The sequence below is a fragment of the Pleurodeles waltl genome, chromosome 1_2 (assembly GCF_031143425.1).
Source record: "Pleurodeles waltl isolate 20211129_DDA chromosome 1_2, aPleWal1.hap1.20221129, whole genome shotgun sequence".
Classification (NCBI taxonomy): Eukaryota; Metazoa; Chordata; class Amphibia; order Caudata; family Salamandridae; genus Pleurodeles; species Pleurodeles waltl.
This window is the reverse complement of record NC_090437.1, coordinates 678937119-678955216: the sequence shown is the minus strand read 5'-3', so window position 1 is coordinate 678955216 and position 18098 is coordinate 678937119.

The window sequence follows — 18098 nt, the reverse complement described above, 5'->3', positions numbered from 1 at the left end:
GATAGATTGTACTAACGTCTGAGCGGAAAATTAGATAATCTGTTTACAGGAGACCTGGCTTGTAGGTGAACTAATTCATTTCAGTGACTACATGCAATTTTTTTAAACAGGACCAAAAATGGGGCCAAGGCGTATAAAAGGTGGGTTAGTGACAAAATGCAGTAAAGAAACAAGAATTATACACACAAATAGCAAGTGCCTCTTTGATTGCTTCATGGACCTGTTCAACGGGGGCACCGGCTAAATAGCTTAATACTTGCTAATGTGTATGTAAATCAGTGTGAGTCCCAAAAGGAGAAATGGGAGGTGTTCAACAAGGACTTGTCGGCCTTGTCTAAATTCCTGGGGCCCTCCGATTCTCCTTGTAGGGGATTTTAATCGCCGGTTAGCCCCAGATCAGATAGAGATCAGCGGCAGCGATATGTTAAAATGCTATGAAATTCCCAAAGCAATCTTCCAACTGTGTACTCAATCTAAGTATGATCTACAATTCATAAAATTTCTCTCTGCCTTAGGATTTATTTGGTTAAATGGCTGGTTTCGGGACACACATACAGTGACACTGCTTGTTGGTGTAAAAGGTAATTTATTTAGGGCAGGATTTAAACATAACATCAACTAACATTCAACTGTATACCCCCCTTTTAACAAGACCTTAACTTTTACGATTCCTTTGCCTTCATTCTCTCCTCAAATATCTCCCTTCAATTCTCCTACCATAGACGCTCCCCTATTCCTCCCATGCCTTCCTTGCTTGTAACCTACCCCCCCACTCTGATCCTTCACCTCCTTGTTTTTCCCCCTGGAAGGGTGGACAAGCCCGCATCTGGCTCTCCACCCTCCCCCATCTCCTGCTACAAACACCACCAAATCACCTGACCTGAATGAGTTCTAAAACCCCCTCTTAACAGCCCTTCCTCTCTACCAAACCTAATGTCACCTTCCTCTCATTCCTTCCTAAGCTGGGTGGGTGGGTGGTCAACGCTGCCCTCTCCTAACCCCCAGTCGGCGAGGAACAGAGGCCGACCCCACCGTTCCACTCCCTTTATAAACCCCACCTAAAATCCTTCCCCCACTTACCTGTTAACCTATCAGGCGCCTCCGTGCCACTTCCTGCCCCCCGAACGTGCCCGCGGAGAGACTAGAACAAGTCTTTCTCTCCGCGGGCCCCTCCATCGGGACACACATACAGTGACACTCCTTGTTGGTGTAAAAGGTCATTTATTTAGGGCAGGATTTAAACATAACATCAACTAACATTCAACTGTATAACCCCCTTTTAACAAGACCTTAACTTTTACGATTCCTTTGCCTTCATTCTCTCCTCAAATATCTCCCTTCAATTCTCCTACCATAGACGCTCCCCTATTCCTCCCATGCCTTCCTTGCTTGTAACCAACCCCCCCCCCCCACTCTGATCCTTCACCTCCTTGTTTTTCCCCCTGGAAGGGTGGACAAGCCCGCATCTGTCTCTCCACCCTCCCCCATCTCCTGTCAACCAGCTAAACCCACGCAGCGTTTCGCTGCCCCACCCCAGGAAAAACAACCTGTTCCTGGTTCTATGCTTTCCCCGCCTTTTTTTTTATTTATTTTAATCCCTGATCCACAGATTCACACCCCATAAACTCTCTAACATCAACCTTAACTCTGTTAGATAATACGCATTTCCTAACTGTGACAAATGGACCCCGTCAGCTCGGAACAAGGCTTCCTCCTGCTCTTTTATGTCCTCGTGCTTCAACACCTTGATCCCCTGAGCCCAGCAGAATACCCTCATCGCTCTATTCAACTTTTTCCGAGCCCGCTCAATGGCTCCGTGATTAAGTGCCCCTCTCCATGCCCTTCTTGGCACAAACTCTGTCCATACCAAACATGTCCCGCATAGTTTCTGCTTCAAGAGTTCCAAATCTCTCTGCATGAGCTGTATCAAAGTGAGCCCCGATAGCTTCACCAAATCATTTTCCCCAAGATGGATCAATAAGAGGTCCGGACATCCCCACTGCAGCAAGTTACCCGTGATAAATGGGAGCAGGCTCCCCCACCTCATACCACTCTTGCCCCACCAACGAACTTCATGGTGTCTGCTGGGCAGTCCCAATGATCTGCCGTAAATTTGCCTCTCCGCAAATTTCGCCGGCCCAATGTACGAATGAATGGCCGACCAACCATGTCATCATCTCGTCTTTCTGCGGCCCAGCCACACATCCTGTAAAGAAAAAACACTGTAAAGGCTGTAGTGATAAGCTAAACCCCCCCCCCCACTCTGCTCTCCTCAAGGCCTGACATAACGCTCGCAGCACCTAGATTTCCATCTCCCTATGGCCTTGATCTTAGCCCAATCCCAGCCTAAATGGGCTGCTGGTGTAGCTGCGCTGATCCTAAATGAATGCGTGCCATAATCCCCTGAACACCGCCCTGTCCGTCCCAGTGCCATTCTCATGACCTGTAACAACTGATAGCTAGTCAGCTTTCTCCCTGATGCGTGTACAAAGACCCCTGTATCGCCTGCCTTGTGCCAACTTGTCTTGAACACGATCCACTCTGTTACCGGACATGCTATCTCCACCCCCCCTTTTTCCAGCCATACCCATTTGCCTTTACCAAGCTGATCTGTCTTTGACCGCCTAAGCCATATTCCCAGCCTATCCTTGTGCATGCACACCTCCTTCACTCTTACCCCAATTTCTTTCCCCACCCCCAACAATTCAGACACTCGAAACTCGCCAAAGAACATCCAAACCATGCACAAGCGGAATAAACCCACCTCATACTCATCCGTACAACAAACTGGTAACACATGCAACAGCTCCAGCATTATTTCAAACGTAATGGGTTTTCTTGCCGGCTTAGCCCCATTGGCCCTGATCCTGCCCCAACCCTTCAGCATCTTGCCCAGTAAATCATTATGCGCAGGGTCAAAACCAAAAAGAGTTTCCCATAAAATGAAACACCTGCCAGCTTTCCCCCAATTGTAGCTGGGGATAAACCCTCCCCGATCAGGAAAAGCACAAAGCGTATGGCCCGCGCTTTGAGAGTCAGCGGGCCTTGTGCCCAAAAATTGCCCCCAAACGGCTCAAAAGATTGAAACTCCAACCATGCAAGCCTGTAACTTTGCCGCATAGATACCGCTAAAGACATCTCCACCAGCCCCGTGATCATCATGCCCCCCACTCCCAAATGTCTGCCGGGACCGATGTCTTGTTCCGTTCCGCTCCAGGTGCCAACTCGTGAAAACGCCGCCACTGTGAACGAGATAGGGAGTCTGCAATCTCGTTATGAACCCCAGGTATATGTGCAGCTTTAAAGATAACATTCAAAGATAAACATTGAAGCATTAACTGACGCAACAAGCGCAAAACTCTGAGGTCCCTCGCCCTCTGCCTGTTGACCAACTCTACCACCGTCATGTTGTCTACCTGAAAGATCACTGTCCTGTTGGCTAACTCACGTCCCCACACTGCCAGCGCCACTAGTAGAGGAAAAAATTCCAGAAAAGCAATGCTTCTCCCTTGTCGCGACCATTGTGAAGGCCATGTTTCAGCGCATCACCTCCCGTCCCAGTATAAACCAAAACCCGACGCTCCCGCCGCATCTGAAATTTTTTTGACCTGCCACACTGTGTCTGAGTCACCAAAAGACATTGGTACCCCATTAAAATTCTTCAAAAAGATCTCCCATACTTTGATGTCTTCCCGTAGTGCCAAGGAAGCTCGTATCCTATGGTGTGGAAGCACTGCTCCTGACATGGACAGCCCCAAACGTCTACAGAAAGTCCGACCTCCCCTCACTACCCTACATGCATAATTAAGGTACCTTAACAGTTTTTGGGCCGTCCGCAAATCTATTTTACGCAGGATGCGCACCACTGCCAGGAATTCCAGTATTTCCGTCACTTTTGCCGCTGGCAATCTGGCCACCAAAGCTTCTGCATCCAGTTCAATGCCCAAAAAGTCTAAAAGCTGATTGAATATCACATTTTGCCATTTCAGCATTCCGTCCGCACTTTAAAACTAACTTCACCGCGTCATAAACTGACGCATAAATTACCTTGGTGTCTTCTTGGGCAATGAAGTCATTAACCGACGCACCTTCAGGCCATGACAGGTGATGAATCAAATGAAACTCTCCCTGCGCTTTTTTAGGTACCACCCCCAAAGGAGGTATCATCAGCGAGTCACTCGGCCAGTCCAAAAACGGCCCCACTATTCTACCCAGAGCCACCTCTTTCGCCAAATTGTCACGCACTACCTGAGGCCTCTCTTTGGCTGACCGCAAATTGTCTGCCCACCTCCTCTCTCGGGGACCTTGGTAACCTATTCTGAAACCTTCTCTAAAACCCCACTCCAGTAGTCGTGCTTTGTACGCTTCAGGGTAAATGCGTAACCAAGGCAGCAAAACTTCCAGTGTTACTGGTGTAGGACCCCTTTGGTGCAGGAGCGCCATGCGATCCCCTCCCTCTTGACGCTCTCCACTGCTCTGCGGGGCTGGAGAGGGAGAAACATTGGATGACTGGATGACGGCCCCGCACTTGGAGCAATCATGTTTAAATCTGCACTGTGCTCTGGAACAAAAACCTTTGTTAAAGTTCCAGCAGGCCCCCGTGGTGGTCCCCGGAGTTTTTGTAGCAGCGCTGCCCCTCCCGGGGCGGGGCGTGCCTGAAAGGGCATATTTACTACTGGCAGTCTGCTCGCCGTATGTGTGGACGCTGCTGACTGCGCAGATGCCATCCATTGCATCCATAACTCCGGATCTACGTCTCCCCAAGGTTTTTCGGGATTTACACTCACCAGAGCTCTGAACTCCTCATCATAACTGAGCCATGCAAACCCCCCGAAAAGCATTTGTGCCTTTCTAATAATGTCCATGTACTTAAAAAGTGCAATGGCCCTATCCGGGTATTTTTCGCAGTATATACTGGCAAATATCAGAAATGCAGACGTCCAACTGTCCATTGTGATAGGAACCCTGGGCCTATGAGCTAGTTCCATTCCTCCTCCTTGGAACCTTCCTTGGCCTGTATGTCCCTATGTAGTAGCTTAAAGACATCCACGTATTCGTGTTTCCATATCCTGGCTTTTGTTTTCTCTGCTATATGGGACCCGAGGGGCAGTGCCAAACCCATATATGGAAGACGTTTCTTATTACCTTCCCCCTCCTTGTCCTCTGCCCTCGTGTCTACCCCTGCCGCCTGACTGCCAGTAGCTGCGTCTAGCGTGGAGGAGCCCTCTTTGTCCTTATTCTCGCCTGTGCCTTGTACCAAAAACGGACCTGGTGTCTCCAAAACTGACCCGTCCCCAACATCAATAGATTTGGTTGTGCTTGTCTCCCTTGATGTCACCCCCCTTCACCCCAAACTGACCACCATCTCCTCTTACCTCCGACATTCTCTCCCAAATTCCTTGGCACTCTCTTCAAAGCTCTACCGCGCGGCATAGCTTGCAGCCCTCCTGTTGGCCCTTGCGGTACAAAGGTGTTCTGAAAAACAAAAGCAGAAGAAGAGGTTGCACCGCTCTTGCGCCCTCGCCCCCCCCTTTCTTGACAGCGCTCACGTCCACATCCCGTATCTCTCCATCTTCCCATTCGTCCCCTTCGTCCTCATAGTCCAGTTCCAATTCCTCTTCTCCTCCCCACTCGCCCCTGTTTTGGGCATATCCTCTTGCCTTGGTTGGTATAGCCTCTATTTTTTCCGCACCCGCATGGTGCACACCATCGTTGTGGTACCCACGTTCCCCCGGAGTAGAGAAGGCCGCCGCTGACCCCTCCATTGCTTCGTACCAACGCGCTTGGGCCGTATTGCACCCAGTTGGCGTAGCCCTTCTCCTGCCAACCTCAGCTGTTGGCATTGTTTTACTTCTTTCCCCGTGGCCGTATGCGTCACCGGGATTCCCCGCGCCGACCTGCCCTTTGGCCGCACCAGCCTCTTGTCCTCGGCCCACTTATGACTGTGGCACCCAAACCCAGGTACCCCCGCCCGCCCCCAACTGTTGTGTCCTTTTGTCATCTCTGGCCTCTCTGACCCTTTTGGCTGCCTCACTCCGAGCGCTCGCTTCCTCCCTATCCTTACACAACTGGGCCCACCTGGCCTCCGTTTCGACCACTACCCTGCGCTGTTCGCGTATCCTGGCTTCTAGGTCCCAAGTTTCTGCCTGGTCCCAAGTTCCCTGTGTGCAAGGGGCTGTGGCCCCCATGGGCCCGGCCCTATCCCCTGACTTGAGTTTCACCAATCTGGTCTGGCGAGGAGCTGCCTTGGCTCTAGCCGCCCCCCCTCTGGGTTTCCCTGCATATTTGCCTCTTTTCTTCGCTGGGGCCCCGAAATCCCCCGGTCTGTGGCTCTTCCCTTTGGGGCATGACAAATCTAAAGGGGCAGATTCCCCACTGGGCCCCGGCAATGGCTGCTCGCTCACTCCGCCTTGTAACACGGGACCCCCCCCCTACCGGGTGTCCCTCTGCGCCAGAGGGCCCTGCCCCTGCTGTTGCGCTGTCTGAGCCTGCGGTTCCTGGTCCCACATCCTGCGTGCCCTGGGCCTCTCCACTAAACATCAAAGGGCTATGTGCGCTGGGGGTTCCCAGCGGCACCTCTGTGTCCTGACCAGGGGCCCGGGCCCCTCCTCCCTGTCCCCATCCGAGTCCTGTGACTCGCATGCAGCGATTACTGCTGCGACCCGGCTGGATGCGGCCCTCGTTGGCCGTGACATCCCCACCCAGGCCTGGTGTAGCACCCCAGGCCTGAGTAAATCTGCTCGGCCGGCTTCGCCCAAAACGCGGAGCGCGGCCCTCACTGCCTCTGCGTCGTGGCTGGTTGCCATGGTGCCTCCCGGTGTCTCACAGGTACCGCTGTGTGGCCCCAATGCCGTTATGGCCTTGCCTGCTATTCACTATGGAAGTGGTTGGTGCCTGTCCTGCTCTACTCTCCTCCCGTCTCGTTGGCTGGCACTGGTGACTGCAGCGACGTCCCTTGTGGCCCTGCGGCAAGCCGTGTCCCCCCTGGCCCTTCTGACGTGTCTTTGCCCCCTTTGTGGCCCTGCTGCTGGGTGATGGATTTTTTTTTTTTTATATATGTGCCCCCCCTTGTGGCCCTGCTGCTGTACTGTAAGGGCCTTCCTCGCCTCGGGGCCTGGCCCTCTAGTGGGCCCCCAGTAGAGTAACTGCCCTATAAACCTATTTTTGCCCGGCAACTGTCTCCTCTTAGGGTTTTTTTTTTTTTTAATTCTCGGGCCCTTAGGCCTTTTTTAATTTAGGCCCCCTTCCTGTGACCGTCTATTCGCGAGCGCGTGGTCCCCACGCCTCGCTACCTGTGCTTTCAATTGAATTTAGGTGGGGGGGAGGAGACAGGCGCCCGGCCAACTCGGCCTCGCGCACCTTCCTCTTGACGCAGTAGTTCCCTGTGTAAATGCAGCCCACCCCCTGGCCCCCCGCGCTACCCCCGTCCCCCGGCACGCACATGCGCTCCAATAAAATGCCCCCTGCCCGGCTCAAAAACCTCCTTGCCACGTGCGCACACACCTGCTGCCTATGCACTGCCTCACGACTCCTTCAACGCTGCCCTCTCCTAACCCCAGTCGGCGCGGAACAGAGGCCGACCCCACCCTTCCACCCCCTTTATAAACCCTACCTAAAATCCCTCCCCCGCTTACCTGTTAACCTATCAGGCGCCTCTGCGCCACTTCCTGCCCCCCGAACGTGCCCGCGGAGAGACTAGAACGAGTCTCTCTCTCCGCGGGCCCCTCCATAAGGGGGCTATACCTGCAGCTCAAACGTTCCTGCACGGCAATCAGAGTTGCCCAATTGATTACATGTTTATACAGGCATGGTTCTTTGGAATATGCACTAGCTTTGAAGTCCTAAGAATTGGGGACAGCTACCACTGGGGCTTAAAAACAGCTGTACTTACAACCCCAAAGCAAAGGAAGCAGCTGTTATCGATGGAAGTAGCCTTCCCAAAGTGCTTGACCACAAGAATAGATGAAAGATACATGTCTCTTTTAACTCAATTTCAAATGCCTAATTCTTTGGAGCTCAGTGAGACACCGGGCCCAACAATTTAGAATGGTATACAGAAACTATTGCAGATATAGTTAAATGTTTGACCCCTATGGTCGGTATGTGTAATTAAAAGGCTAAAAGGATGAGACTTATCGTTTTTAAAACAACCTTGGTTTGACATGGGAGTGCCTAATCACCAGGAAAGTAGCAAGGGCAAGGCGCTCCCAGGTGGCCCCCAATCAAAGAGACGGTTACAATGGTATGACAAGCATTTGCAATGCAACGGGTCTCACGTTTGCTCATGTTAAAGCTGATAGCGTTGTAAACTCCTAACCCGACTTTTCACCTATCGGCAAAAGTGCATTTATGTACGTAACCCGAAAAAGTGCAATTAACTGTGTAAAGCGCTTGACTTCTGCCAAGCGAAATCGTGCTAGTAAAATAGAGAAAAAGTAGTCCACCAGCCGGACAGAAAACAGCGAGCCTCGCATGTTTTCTGTACTTGGTCCATGCGCTCGAGGAGGGCTAACCACCGGAAAAGGCATGACGTATGCATGCCTTCGACTGATTAAAGCAAGCAGATTTTAATAGGCAAGCCCATGAACCAATGAAAAACACTGACGTGATGTCGACAGGGATCCGAGCCCTTTTCTAATACCTAAAGCGTCTCGCTGCGATACGCATGCGCGAGCACATGCAACGCAGGCTCGACCCTAAAAAAGGAGCATGAGGCCCTGATTAGTGCAAAAAAGCAGGCTTACTATCAGTCAAATAGGGACCTCATGATAAGCACCCTCCAGGCAAAGGATTTGAAAAAATGTTGGAAGTTAGTGCAACGGGGTGCAACAATTTGGATTTCCTGTTAAGGAATACAGTGTCAGAAAACGCTTGGGCTCCCCCTTTTAAGTAACATATATAAAGCTAGAGTCGATACTGTGATTCAAATGTCAAGTAACTATAATTCGCACCCTATAACTATAACTTGCGCTTTCACCATGCACAGATAATTAGTCAACGTATTACAACATTGATGACACCTTCTATGCCATCATTGATGTTAATATTGCAAAATTTGCAATAAAATTGTTGATGAGAAAATTGTGCATGGCGGGAGCACGAGTTATAGTTATCTCACGGCGCTAGTTATAGTTACTTGAGTTAACCAGAACTATAACTGCTGAATTTCTATGGCTTTGCGCGAGGAAATTCAGAACCTAACTATAATGTCCCTGTAACCTTTGTTTCTTTCAGTGAATATATATATATATATATATATATATATATATATATATATATATATATATATATATATTTAACCCACCTGCAGTCACCAGTTTATAGTTATAGTTAGGACCTAGTTTCCATTGAAAAAGCTTTTTTGGACTTGTCTATATCTTTGGCGCCGCTTGACCAATCTTCACGAAATAATAAAAAAAGAATAAAGTGCCTTGTAGGGTCTTGTTGTGCATGGAAAGTTTCAGAGTGATCTGTCAAGAAGGGCAGAGAAAAAGGGGAGGGGGTCAAAAAAGTGCATTTCCCTTGTTAAATTCCATAGATTCTTTAGACACACTTGCAGCCCAAACCAATGGATGGAATTACACCAAATTTGTCAGAAAAGTAACTGTTGGTATGCAGATGAGCCTTTTTTGTTATTTGGTGTAAATCCATTTAATAGTTTAGGATAAATTAAAGGAAATCCAAATTTGTATATCTAGGGTTGCAACAAATTTGGGACTAGTTGCAAATGCTTATGCGAAAAGAAGCACAGTGACTGACTGGCCGCAAGCTGAACAGAAAGTTTGTGGTTATAATTTTAAATTATAGGCACAGTTTCCGGAGGTTGAAAAGAAAAATTTGGAAAACTGAATAAGGGGTCAGATTTGATGTAACCTAACCCCCATGGTTTGGATGTAGGGGTATTTATTTGACACAGAATGTGAATAAAATGTAGAAGGAAGGGTGTTTTGGTGTCCCACTCACTATATTCACAAATTCATCACAACTTTCAGTGCAGACAGGTTTAACATCACAACGAATCCACGAATATCGCCAAAAAAAAAAAAGTCACAAACGAACATCCACTCAAGCACTCTTGCACCGACTCACAAACCCACTTAGACTCTTATGCACCCACTCAGAGATCCACGCAAACACTCTTGCAGCAACTGACAGACTCACAAAGACACTCACACATCCACACACACACACTAAGACACTCATGCACCCACTCAGTGATCTACTTAGACACTCATGCACCTACTACAAACCCACATAGACACTCATACACCCATTCACAGACCCACTCAGACACCCACTCACAAACCCACTAATACACTCATGCATCCTCTCACAGACACACTCAGACACTCATGCAGCCACTCACAGACTCACTCGTACACCCACTCACAAACCCACTAATACACTCATGCATCCTCTCACAGACACTCTCAGACACTCATGCAGCCACTCACAGACTCACTCACACACCCACTCACAAACCCACTAAGACACTCATGCATCCACACACAGACCCACTCAGACACTCATGCACCCACTCACAGATCCACTCATACACCCACTCACAAACCTACTAAGACACTGATGCACCTACTCAGAGATCGTCACAAACACTCTTGCACCAACTGACAGACTCACAAAGACACTCACACATCCACACACACACACTAAGACACTCCTGCACCCACTCAGTGATCTACGCAGACACTCATGCACCTACTACAAACCCACATAGACACTCATACACCCATTCACAGACCCACTCAGACACCCACTCACAAACCCACTAATACACTCATGCATCCTCTCACAGACACACTCAGACACTCATGCAGCCACTCACAGACTCACTCGTACACCCACTCACAAACCCACTAAGACACTCATGCATCCACACACAGACCCACTCAGACACTCATGCACCCACTCACAGACTCACTCATACACCCACTCACAAAGCCACTAAGACACTTATGCACCCACTCAGAGACCCACACAGAACTCATGCACCCACTGACAGACCCGGACACTCATTCACCCACTCACAAACCTACTCAGACACTCATGCACACACTCACAGACCCACTCAGACACTCATGAACCCACTCACAGACCTCCTCAGACACTCATGCACCTCTCACAGACCCACTTAGACACTCATGCACCCACTCACAGACCCACTCAGACACTCTTACATCCACTCTCAAACACACAAAGACACTCATGCACCCACTCAGAGATCCATGCAGACACTCATGCATCCACTGACAGAGCCAAACAAATACTCATACACCCACTCACAAACCGACTAAGACAATCATGCACCCACTCACAGACCCACTCGGACACTCATGCACCCACTCACTGAACTACACAGACACTCGTGCACCCACTCACAGACACACTCAGACCTTTATGCACCCACTCACAGACCTAGTCAGACACTCATGAACCCACTCACAAACTCACTCTGACTTTCATACACCTACTCACAAAACCACTCAGACACTCATGCACCCACTCAGAGATCCACCCAGACACTCTCACACCCACTCTCAAACCTATTCTCACACTTAGAGAGCCAGGCCCTGCGGCCAACTCCCGCCGTGCACGGCTTGGGGTAAGGTGGTTATAGGGGGGGGGGGGTTGGACACCACAGGCTGTCCGCGGCTGTGGTTGGATTAACATAGAGTAATTAAAATTACTATCTGGAGTAATTAGCAGTGCATGGCGAAGGTGCACGTTGTTGTTACCTTGGGGCACGAGTTATAGTTACTTGAAATAACTCTAACTATACCAGCTGAATTTGTATGATTTTGTGAGTATAAAATCTGAACCTAACTATAACATTCCTGTAACTTTTGGTTTTTAGTGAATTTCTATGGCTAGAGTTATTTCAAGTAGCTATAACTTATGCCCTAAGGTAACTATAACTTGTGCCTTCACCTTGCACTGCTAATTACCCCATATATTACATCACTCATGACATCACTGATAATTTCACTGTAGTATTTGCTGAAAAATTATTGTTGAGATAACTGAGCATGGCAGGGGCATGAGTTATAGTTACCTTAGGGCCCGAGTTATAGTTATTTGAAATAACTCTAACTATAATAGCTGAATTTCTATGGTTTTGTGTGTGTAAAATTTGAACCTAACTATGATGTCTGTTCAGACTTTGTGTTTTTTTAGTGAATTTGTAAGGTTCTTTAAATCCTATTGCCTAACTATAACAATATCATAACCTTTGTTTTTTCAGTGAATTTTTTAAACATTAAGTAAGATACTCATCACAATGCACAGTGAGAAAGGGATTGGATGCAGAGCCTGGCATTGTGCTGCCCCCACCCAAGCTTGCTGCGTTTGCCCCCGCTCCTCCTGGCAATCCATTGTCCCAGTTCATTCCCCTACTCCCTCATTACAGCCTTGTGTGGCCATTGTTCTGCCAGTGCCCTTTTCTCCTCACCTGAGTGGCTAGCTTGCTGCCCCATCCTACCCCTGACTACACTCTGTTATCTGAGTTCATGCACCACCCCCCTCCCGCCTGCCTTGCCTAGTCAGATGTGCAGCTACTGCCCTCTTTTTAGCTTGATGTCCCTGGCCACCCCTCCTGGTCTTCGTTGCCCTATTCTATGTCCCATCATTGACCTCCTGCTTTGCCACTGTGCTTATCTTGCTGCCTCTACACTCCTTCCCTTGCCCTCCAATGTCTGTGTGCATGCCCCTGCTCCCTCCTTTTTGCCCACTATATTCCATAGACCAGCCACTGCTCCTCCTATCGACCCAGAGCGTTCTGTTGAGCTGCCACTGCCCCTCTCACCTGCCTAGCATGGTCAGCGGGGTGCAAGTTATAGCTACCTTACGGCGCAAGTTATAGTTATTTGAAATAACTCTAACTAAAACAGCTGACATTCTATGGTTTTGTGTGTGCAGAGTCTGAACCTAACTATAATGTCCCTGTAACCTTTGTTTTTAGTGAATATATGTAATGTATAATGTATATGTAATGTATAGTTTTATTCCCTAGACATATATTTTGTATATAATGATTGTGCATATTACTCTCAAAATATGTTAAGTATAGAATTTGTTTTATATATAGGTTATGAATATGAATGTGTTTTTTTATTTACAATATATTAAATACATTTATGCCCTAAAGTATCTATAAATTCTTGCCCCGCAATGTAGTTTCAGATGTTGCAGTGATGTCATCAATGATGTCATCAAACATCATGAGTTATGGTGATTTATAGTTACTCTAGGGCACTAGTTATAGTTATTTGAGATAACTATAACTGGTGAATTTCAGTGTTTTGTTTCATGTAAAATGTCAGTTAAGCGTAATGTCACTTTAATCTTTGGTGTTTCCAGTAAATTTCTACATTTTGTTTGTCTGGAGTTCGACGCAGGACCTGGCCTGTGGCCAGGCCTGGTATCCAAACAAAGCAACCAAGCAACCAAGCAGCCAACCCACAGTTGAAGCCCCATGTGCATCGGGAGGGGGTGTCCACATGCATGGGGGGTCTCCATGTGCATGGGTTGGTGTCCACATGAATAGAGGTGTCCTTGCGCATGGGAGGATCCCAGAGCCAACCACAAGGAGGATATACATTCCAGCTGAAGAGCATAGACCTCCAATCAGGAGAGTGTGTAAAAAATCAATCTGGTATAGTCTCCTGAGTCATTGATTTAATGACAGAGGAGACTTACTGCTTTAAAAAAAAAAAATGCTGGAGGACCTAAATAAGTAAACTTACAAGGGGACACGAATAGGTTGATGAACCTTTTGACCAACGCTTGAGATGTTCCCACCTTATAAGCCCTGTACCAATGTCGATCAATATTCAATTGCCAGTTATTAACATCAATTATCAACAATTATCAACAATAATCAATAACATTAGTAATCAATAGGAGTCAGTAATTGACACACCGTGACCTTGTAGTCATGAATAAGCACACCTTTATGTAAAAGTTAGAATGCTTATTTCCCTATATTAACAATGCTAAAATCACGTAAATTAATCTCAAAATCAAATGATAAACAAAGAGAAACAACTTTGGCTGGCCAAAGCATCTAAAGAAACTCAGTCTAATCAAGGATTGAGCTACTATACATTCTAATATTACATTGCAAATTAACAGCAAGAATAACTACACAAACAATATCACATACATTTAGTTTCAGCAAGGAAAGGACCTCAAATGTTAATCCATAGAGCGAACTTTATCAGTGAGCTCCCTAACTAACATCAGATTAGAATTAGCATGTTGGGCTTCATGCAAACAATTTAGTCAACACAAATTTGGAAAAACATCTAACTATGGCGCTATCAAAATATTGCAGTTGGTGCCTAGAAACAAATGCCAATAGACATATCAAACATCATTACAATTAATATACCTATCCTCAGTATGGATCAGCAAGCAGTATCAGGGGGTCATTCCGACCCTGGCGGTTTCAAACCGCCAGGGCCGGGGACCACGGAAGCATCGCCAACAGGCTGGTGGTGCTTCCAGGGCCATTCTGACCGCGGCGGTAAAGCCACGGTCAGAAAAGGGGAACCGGCGGTTTCCCGCCAGTTTTCCCCTGGCCCAGGGAATCCTCCATGGCGGCGCTGCTTGCAGCGCCGCCATGGGGATTCCGACCCCCTTCCCGCCAGCCTGTTTCTGGCGGTTTTCACCGCCAGAACCAGGCTGGCGGGAACGGGTGTCATGGGGCCCCTGGGGGCCCCTGCACTGCCCATGCCCTAACAGGGCCCCACAAAGATTTTCACTGTCTGCTTAGCAGACAGTGAAAATCGCGACGGGTGCCACTGCACCCGTCGCACCCCTGCAACTCCGCCGGCTCCATTCGGAGCCGGCTTCCTCGTTGCAGGGGCTTTCCCGCTGGACCGGCGGGCGCTCTTTTGGAGGGTGCCCGCCGGCCCAGCGGGAAAGTTGGAATGGCCGCCGTGGTCATTCGGCAGTTACCGCTTGGCGGGCGGTGCCTGCCGCCCGCCAAGGTCCGAATGAGGGCCTCAGTCTTCGTCCTCAGGACATCAACATCAATCTGGTCAGCAAGGCATCAGGCAGAGTTCAGAAAAGGCAAAGGCCTTCATTACAACATTAGTGGTAAATGCCGCTTACAGCCAACATACCGTTGCGGAGGCGAACATGCATTCACCATATTATGGCACACACACATTAAACCAACAGAATACTGTCACAAAAACATATTCGCCAGCCCAAAGGTCAGTGTTAAAGTGTCGGTACGAACACCAATAGCGTTACGCCAATAAAACAATGCTCACCACATTATGACCCACAAATCACCACGGCAGACATTCAACGACGGTAAACCATTGGCAGTACGCACCGGCACGGTCAGAACGGCCACCCAAATACAAAACATAACAACATTGGCCAATACAAAAAACACACACCTGACACTGATATACACATCACACCCACTCACCCACAGCACTATAAAACACACACCCACATTACCCACAACGCTTTACGAACACCAAAAATTGCCACAATACAGACATGAAAATCACAGAGACAACTACACACACACCACAAATACCCATTCATCTGTCATGCACCCCACATCCCACACCCCACAACATTACTCAACACCCTCTGCATAACACACACCACACAACACCCATGTCCCCACTAAGGCACCCCGTTTCACTGATGAGGAGATGTGGGTCATGGTGGAGGAAATAGTCAGGCGGAGGATCGTGGACAGGGTGAACGCCGTGGGACAGCATCCAAGAAGGGATGACATCAGGAAGAGATGGAACGACCTACAGGGAAGGCATGTTCTGTGGCAGCAAGGTATCAGCTCGCCCTCCAGAGGACTGGCGGTGGGCCCCCAACTCCTCCCTCACAGCTTACAGCATGGGAGGAGCAAGTCTTGGCAATTCTGCATTCTGAGGTACTCCCTGGAGTAGGCGGAAAACTGGACACTGGTAAGTCAATATTTACTACTCATCACCCCCCATACCTGCATGCCATCTCACCCCTTCACCCTGACTCACATCACTCCACTCCATCCCACACACTGTACCTACACGTGACTAACCCCAATGTCAAGCCCTGCATGCCATACCAATGCATGTACAACCCTCCAAGCCCTGCATGTACACCCATCACCAAATCATACACAACATGGAGAACTAACAATCACACATTACATCACCATACACAAACAAAGGTGGCAGGGCAACAGCAGCGATAGAGGGGAAGCTAGGGATGTACAATATGTCACAAACATGAATCATAATACATCACTTACATCCCCACAGGTGCCCAAGCCAATCACAGCGTCAAGGAGGTGCCACGGCTATCCAGTCCCACAATAGAAGATGCCCCCAGTGATGACAGTAAATCTGGACTTCTGCATCTGGATGAACATCCTGGCCCATCAGGGACCACTGGTCAGTCAGCCACCCCAGCCTACTCCCAGTCCACCACAGAGTCTCCCCCTCAGTACCCAACACCACAGCACCCACCCAACGTCCCACACACCTCTGTCCCCAGGACACGTCAATCAGCAGTGTGCCGACCTGTGCAGGGACCCCAGTCCACACCTCACAGCCAATACAATCAGGGTCCTGGGATCAGTGGCAGTGGGCACACCGTTAAGGGAACACAGGGGGACAGGGACACTGGGAGAACAGCTATGCACCAGGGTGACGACAGGCCCAGGGAACCAACTCTCCAGGAGGCACTCACTAATGTCTGCAGGAGGTACACCATCAGGAGATCGGGGACGATTTGCAGGCCCTGAATACCACCATGGTCTCCGTAGCAGGGGTGCTGGCTGATATGGCCAACATCATGAGGGAATGGAGAGCACACCAGTGGGCCCCTTCCACTAGCCAGTCAACTGAACAGCCCTCCAAATCTACTGCAGCTAGTGGGTAGGAGACCCAGCCACAGGACCCACAGGCCACCAGCACCCCTCCATCTGCAGAAGGTGAACCACCCTGCAAATGTTCCCTGCGACCTAGACAGATGCCAGAGACACTTGCCAAGACCAAGACCACTGCCAGGAAATGAGACCCTCCTGAATGTCCCCCTTGTGTCCCACTGTGTCACCTTGTCCACTTTGAACTTCCTTTGCTCCCCTTCCTGTGGCCCCTTGGACACTGGACCTGTGCTGCAAACAGGCTGGACCAATACCTTGGACTTTCCTCTATCATCACCCCATTCCATTGCACTTTTCCATCTAGAATTTTCACTACAATAAACACCCTTGAACACAACTTGAGTGGTAGTGTTTTATGTGATGAAAATATGCAATTAGGAAAACAGTCACATTTTGTGCAAATGACATGATCACTGTGTTGCAGACAAATAATGAGCTGTAGCTGTCTATAGTCATCACACAGTTGTTATAACACCAACATCTACAAATTGATAAGGCATAGGTGACAGTCAGTTGAGATGCAAAGGAAGTGAATGCCATCCTGCTACAGCCACAGAGAAAACATAAATAGTGAGAGGAATAGTCAGTTCCACTGTCTCACCCGTGTGTCATTGGAAGTATTGATGAATAACTGATGTTCTGTTGTCCAACTCCTCATCCTATGCCTCCTCATCCTCACTGTCCTCATGGTTCACTGCTGCCACAGGGGCATTTCCAATCATCTCCTCCTGCAGATAAGGCACATGTCGTCTGAAGACCAGGTTCTGCAACATGCAGCATGCTACTACTATCTGGCAGACCTTCTCAGGGGAGTAGTACAGGGATCTGTCAGATGGAGGCATCTGAATCTGGCCTTCAGAAGGCCGAAGGTATATTCGATGATCCGCCTGGTTCACCCATGTGCATCATTATACCAATTCTCGGCTCCTGTCCTGGCATTCCTCACAGGGGTCAGGAGCCACAACAGGTTTGTGTAGCGCGAGTCACCTGCAACTTTTGAGGGACAAACATTAGTCTTGGGGATAACTCCTGAAGGCATGCACTGACATACATTGGGTGGGGACTCTGGCTCACCTATTAGCCACACCCTGTGCCTCTGTAGTTGTGCCATCATACTTTGGATGCTGCTATTCCTCAGGACAAAGGCGTCATGACCCGACCCAGGATACTT